This window comes from Lithobates pipiens, unplaced genomic scaffold, assembly GCF_037356315.1.
Source record: "Lithobates pipiens isolate NorthernLeopardFrog02 unplaced genomic scaffold, aLitPip1_a1.2 Scaffold_10, whole genome shotgun sequence".
NCBI lineage: Eukaryota > Metazoa > Chordata > Amphibia > Anura > Ranidae > Lithobates > Lithobates pipiens.
In genome coordinates, this window is record NW_027507686.1 from 193,539,965 (window position 1) to 193,546,518 (window position 6,554).

Consider the following 6,554-nt stretch of genomic DNA (forward strand, 5'->3'; position numbering starts at 1 on the left):
CTTAAGTCACATGATTTTTGCCTGCAATTTCAGAGAAAGCCTGTGTAAACGTGGTCTATAGACCTCAACTTGCATCAAAGTCAGACCAAAGTAGTACAGGGATTGGCACAGAGCTGAATGGCACTCACTGGAAATCATGTGGGGGGGGGGGGGGGGGGGGGGGTGACACGCTTCGAAGTCCTGAGTCGCACAAGTGTGAAAGGGGCCTGATGTAGGAGGATTTGTTCCCTGTGTATAACCTGAGGAAAGTCCCATCACTGGGTATATGTAAGGGTTTACAACTGCTTTAACCTCTTATTTATACCCCGAAGAATGAAGCCTATTAAAGCGGAGGTCCACCATTTATTTTTTTAAGTCAGCAGCTACAAATAAAATATGGACACTTACCTGACGAGGGCACCCACGATGTCAGCGCCCGAAGACGATCTGTTGCTCGGCTCTCTAGCGCTGCCACTGTCTTCGGTAAGGGAATCAGGAAGTCAAGCCTTGTGGATTCACTTCCTGGTTCCCTACCGCGCATGAGCGAGTTACGCTGCGCAATCAGGGTGGTCCCTGCTGTCTCTGGCACCCCTATGTTTCCCAGCAAAAAGCCCGGGGAGGGGGGGGGGGGGTAGAGGCGTGTGGGTGCAAATACCTTTCTTATACAGGTATCCGCACCCCTCACCCCCTGTAAGGTGCCAAATGTGACACGAAGGGGGGTTCCAAAAAGCGGAGGTTCCATTTTTGTGTGAACCTCCGCTTTAATATACAGGAGTTATATGGTGCCAACAGTTTTTGCAGCGTTCTATAACTTGAAGGAAAATCTTCTCAATGGGACACAAAATAATAAAAAATAAAGAAAATAAAAACACAGACAGGTTTAACCCTTTCCTGCTCCAGCTATTAATAATAAACAATACTTCTAATACAGAAAGTTGTCTTTAGATCTACTGAAGTCCTGCAGTCACCTGACAAGAGCAGCTTTATTGTGATTGGCTGTGAGCAGTGAGGGCAGACAGTTCTTTGTCAGGTATGGTGAATGAGGGCCCCTTGTAGAGCTCAGGTGTGAGGTAGGCCTGTGAGTAGGCCAGGCCGGGGAGTCGAGTGCAGAGAGTGGGCCGGGGGTGACCTGTGACCCAGCAGGAGGTCCCTTCCCTGAAGTGAGGCCTAGTAGCGCTCCCACACACAGGAAAGAATGGCTCCTCACTGGCTGCGTTAGAGGCAAGCCTCCCTCCGCCTCCATACCCAGCACCACTACCGAAACCGAGCCCTGCGCCCCTCACAGGACAACTTCCACGGCCTGCACAGCGCCCGCTCACAAAAGGCCGCCGCCGGGCCCCCGCCCCACCTCCGGACCCGCGGATCGCCGCTCACACTTCACCACCCCACAAGCTTTACCTGATATCGGGGAAACAACCCAATCCAGTCAGGCGGGAAAATTGCTCAGCACTATAAGCGACTTTTCAAGATGGTGGACATATCAACTCTTCCAAACCTCCCCCTCCTCCTTCAGGAGAAGCCTTCAGCCAATCGGCGTACACATAAGGCCTTCGTTTAACCATGGAGGGAGCTGATTGGGTGACACGGTTGTCATCCTCTAAAGCACGCCTTATTGTGCTCCCAGCTCGGCTCGCGGTTGGGCGGCCTGGCCGTCCGTCAAGAAAGTTGCGTTACTAAAAAGCACCGCCTCAGGATTGGTTGAACTTCCACGGAGTGCAACTTCAACTCTTCCAATGAAGGGCTGGGGCTGGCGCAGCTACAGCCTCCTAGGCCTTAGCAACAAATGTGCGTCACACGGATTGACATTTGGAGGAGCCAATGGGCGAGGGAGACTCGGGGCGCTTGTCCAATGGGCGCTTAGCGGCCGGATGTGGATGTAGGCGAATGAAATGACGGGAGGGCGGGACTGTGGCTGCCTTGTTTCGGGGCAGAAGTGAAGGGGGATGGTGAGGGTCGCTTCATCACCGCTTGAATGGTCGCTGTGAGACAACGCTTTATTCATCGTGAGGCCGGGCAGTAATAAAGCTTTATGGTCACTATGGAGCAAAATGACGTCTGTATTCTATTATTATACACGCGTATTCCATTCCTCTCTAGAAAAGGAAGGTTGACGATGATAATCTGGTGAATCGAATGTATGAGGAATACCGTGGTCTGATTGGTCCACTCCGAGAACTACAGTGCGGGGAATTAGCTCAGATGGTAGAGCGCTCGCTTAGCATGCGAGAGGTAGCGGGATCGATGCCCGCATTCTCCAAGTCTTTTTTTATATTTATTTTATTAGGATTTGTGTTTTTTTATGTTTTTGTCTAAATGAGGCTTCATAATGTGATAATTGTAAAAAAAAAAAAAAAAACTTCATAAATACAGTTATTTTATTTTAGCCATTTCCTATTCTGTAGATATATTACACAAACTTTTTTAGATTAACCCCTTGCTGTCCAGGCTGGTTTTGACCTTTCTCACATACAGCATATTTTGCTAGAAGATAACTTAGACCCCCCCCCCCCCAACATTTTATAGTTTCTGAAAGCAGAGGCCCTGGAGAATAAAATGGTGGCTGCTTCAATTTTTTTTTTTTACTGTCACTTAATATTTGCGCAGCCATGTCCTAAACACGAATTTACAGGAAAAAGTACCCCCACAGCTCCAGAAGGTTATTACCCCTCCCCCCCTTTGTGATCAGGCCATTTTTTTTGCGATACAGCGCTGCATTATTTTAGCTGACAATTGCGTTGTCGTGCGACACTGTAGGGCTGTGGAAATTAAAGATTAATTCCTTGATTAATCAATAAATTTTTTTTGATCGATCCAAATTCTTTTAATCGGTACTCACCTCTCCGCTGGCTTCCGGGTCTTCTGGGAGTTCCGTCGGAGATCCAGTGACGTCACGGACATCGATGTCACTGGACTCCTCCCCCAGTGGTGGTGAAGTTCTGATAGAACATAACACGTAGCGGGGAGGAGCGACGCATGACATCACCCGCTGCTGCCCTACGGAACTAACACGATTGTTGGCTTTACATGCTGTGTATTTATCATATTTATGTGAGTAGTTTGTGTTTGAACACAAAAATGTAATCTTATGCCCTGTACACACGGCCGGACATTCCGTCCACGATTAATCGAACACGAAAATTTTAATCAGTAACAGCCCTAATATGTTTTACTTTCTGCTATAAAACATATCCAATAAAAAAATGTAAAAAATCGAATTTTGTCATCAGTTTAGGCCAATATGTATTCTGCTACATGTTTGTGGTAAACAAAAAAATCCCAATAAGTGTATATTAATTGGTTTGCGAAAAAGTTCTAGCGTCTACAAACTATGGGATTTTATATGGAATTTTTTTTTTTTTTTTTATTGTTTTTACTAGTTATGGTGGCAATCAGCTATTTTTTTTGGCGGACAAATCTGATACTAAAGCCTCGTACACACAATCTTATTTTCTGCAGACAAAACCTCAGACTTTTGTCCGAAGGCGTGCGCCTGGATTTCGTCTTGCATACAAAAGGTACACAATTGTCGGCCAACAAACATGAATGTAGTGATGTAATAGACGTACTACGAGCTGAAAAAAAGGAAATCCATTTGTCAGGTGTCACCCTTTGTGCTCTTTCTGCTAATTTTGTGTTAGTAGAAGTTTGGTGAGTGTTGATTTGCGCTTTTCATTTTGTTTCTGAACGGCTATTCGTCAACCAGACATGTTATGGTATCGGGGGAGATAACGTGTTATTTATTATTGACCTTGGAGTTATTGCTTTGACCCAAGTCCAGTCCAGGAACAGGAGGAGGAGGAGTTCTTGGACCCAAAATTGGTTGCTTTATTAATTGTGACCAATTATGTCATATGCCTTTGCTGCGGGAGCTCCAGGAGAATAACCCAGATGATTTTCTGAATTATCTCCAGGTGACGGACCCCCTCACCAACTCTTGGCATTGTTTACCCCCTATATTAAGTAGCAAGACACATGCATGAAGCTTTTATTTTATTTTTTGGTTGAATAATGATTTGATTTGGTATATTTTCTATATTTTTGGATGCATAGAATGCACTTTTTGGTTAAGTTCTATTAGCAGATAGCATGTCTAATTTTTTTTTTTAATGCACAATAAAAAAATTGTGTAGAATAATACTTGGCTATGTGTTTTACTTCAAATGACAGTTTGGGAGTAGGCAGTTACATTTAAAAAAACACAATGCAAAACTAACAAGGGACACCAACATAGTTGTATGTTTGATCTTAAAAACTACGGGATAATGGTGCTGTGGTAACTTGCACCAAAAAAATAAAATAACAAGCATAATAATATTCTTGATATCACTAGAAAAAAAAGCCTTTTAAAATACGTTTGGCAGAACTCCATCAGTGTCACCAGCAAAGCAGCTTCATTATTATCCCATTAACCGGTTCCCAACCGGCGCACGCTGATGTACGTTGGCAGAATGGCATGGCTGGGCAAATGGGCGTACCTGTACGTCCCTTTAAATTTGCCACCGTGCCATCACGTGTGTGCGATGGCCGGGTCCTCCGTGAGTCGGGTTGCGGGTCCTGCGGAGTCGATAGCCGTGGGGATACCCACGATAGCCTCATGGAGAGGAAGAACGGGGAGGTGCTAATGTAAACAAACATTTCCCCGTTCTGTCTAGTGACAATATCAGTGATCTCTGCTGCCTGTGATCAGGAGCAGAGATCAGTGACGTGTCACACATAGCCACGCCCCCACAGTTAGAAACACTCCCCAGAACACACTTAACCATTACACTGCCCCTAGTGGTTAATCCCTTCACTGCAAGTGTCATTTACACAGGAATCAGTGCATTTGTATAGCACTGATTGCTGTATAAATGACAATGGTCCCAAAAATGTCCGATGTGTCTGCCATAATGTCGCAGTCAGGATAAAAATTACAGATGGCCGCCATTAGTACCAGTAGTAAAAAAATATATATATATATTAATAAAAATGCCATAAAACTATCCCCTATTTTGTAAACGCTATAACTTTTGCGCAAACTAATCAATAAACGCTAATTGCGATTTTCTTTTACCAAAAATATGTAGAAGAATATGTATCAGCCTAAACTGAGGAAAAAAAACTTTTTTTATATATATTTTTGGGGGATATTTATTATAGAAAAATGTAAAAAAATAATGTGTTTTTTTTTTCAAAATTGTTGCTCTTTTTTTATAGCGCAAAAAATAAAAAATGCAGGGGTGATCAAATACCAGAAAACTCTATTTGTGGGGAAAAAAGGACATCAATTTTGTTTGGGAGCCACGTCGCATGAGTGTGCAATTGTCAGTTAAAGCGACACAGTGCCGAATCGCAAAAAGGCTCTGGTCAGGAAGGGGGTTAAATCTTCCGGGGCTGAAGCAGTAAGAAAGAAAAAGAGAATTGTGCGCTGCATTTTGAGATTTAATAATTTGCCACATCACGAATGTTAATTCCCCATTACAAACGCTAGTTTACAAGACGGACCGTTTCTGGCTTGTTCTTGCTTCCGAGCATGCGTGTTTGTATTTTTTTTATATATAATTGTTTTTATTTAAGTTTTAACATCACATAGAACATACACAGCTTAACCTCCCTGGCGGTATGATTATTTCAGATTTTAGGTGCTGAAAGCGGTACAATTATTTTGCATGAAAATTTGGCGTTTTATATTGTAGGCCTGTAATTCTTAGGAATAACTCACTTAAATCTATCCAAACGAGAGTCTAGCAGACATCCCGGGTATGATAAAGTTTGAAAAATGAAATCATAAATTATAATATAATAAATAACTATAAATAATTTTACCAAATAATAATATAACAATTATAAAAATTATTCAATAATGTAATCAAATCAAAAACACAGAAATTTGCTCAGTTGCAGAATTGTCACTGTCATTAATTTTCAATATTTGATGACGGATCTCCCCACAAATCGCTATCCCTCAATTCTGCGAGTGATTCCAATTTATTATCGCTGTTTTCTAGCTGGTCTAAAATAATTTTTGATGTAAAGTGACAGTTTTGGTTGCTATGGACAATCTCCAGTTTCCAGGCATAAAGAACAGTTTTTATATTATAAAACTGCATGCAGGACACTGGGACACTAGGGACAAAGGGGATGTGAAATGATTACATACAGCAATGTAATCTGTAAGATTACATTATACTGTATGTATAGTGAGTGTTTCACTTTTTGAATTTGGTGCCGATCTCCGTCCCCGTGCGTCGCAATGCTTGCAGGGAACGGAGATCGGCTCTGTGATGTATCGAGCGGAGGACGAGCCACTCGTACAGCGCGGGGACATCGCTGTATCCAGGAGAGAAGGTAAGTAAACCTCCTCCTGCATACAGCAATGCGGTCCCGAGTCTGGCTCGGGGTTACCGTTTTTGGTATAGAACTTCCACCCCGAGCCAGACTCGGGAATACCGCCACGGGGGTTAAGTGCTTAAAGTGGACAAGGAACATTGTAAGAGAGTAATAGACTTCTGCAAAGCAAACAGATGTTACAATACAATATATTGCATTATTAGGGTATACCTCGTATTGCCCCAGTTCAAGCTGATGCGAGATGG

The 6,554-nt window shown here is 43.1% G+C and overlaps 1 protein-coding gene and 1 non-coding gene across 9 annotated transcripts in view; one reads left to right on the forward strand and one right to left on the reverse strand.

Moving 5' to 3' along the window:
• PPP6R3 (protein phosphatase 6 regulatory subunit 3) overlaps window positions 1-1,510 on the reverse strand; it is a 185,295-nt gene extending 183,785 nt beyond the window's left edge. For all 8 annotated transcript variants that reach the window (XM_077460801.1, XM_077460804.1, XM_077460803.1 and 5 more), the window contains exon 1: window positions 1,378-1,510. The gene's annotated coding sequence lies outside the window, so the exon portion shown is untranslated. The remainder of the gene's footprint in view (window positions 1-1,377) is intronic.
• A 653-nt stretch (window positions 1,511-2,163) lies between these two features.
• TRNAA-AGC (transfer RNA alanine (anticodon AGC)) lies at window positions 2,164-2,236 on the forward strand. Its single transcript has one exon. It is a non-coding gene; the product is annotated as a tRNA-Ala (tRNA).
• Window positions 2,237-6,554: the final 4,318 nt, after the last annotated feature.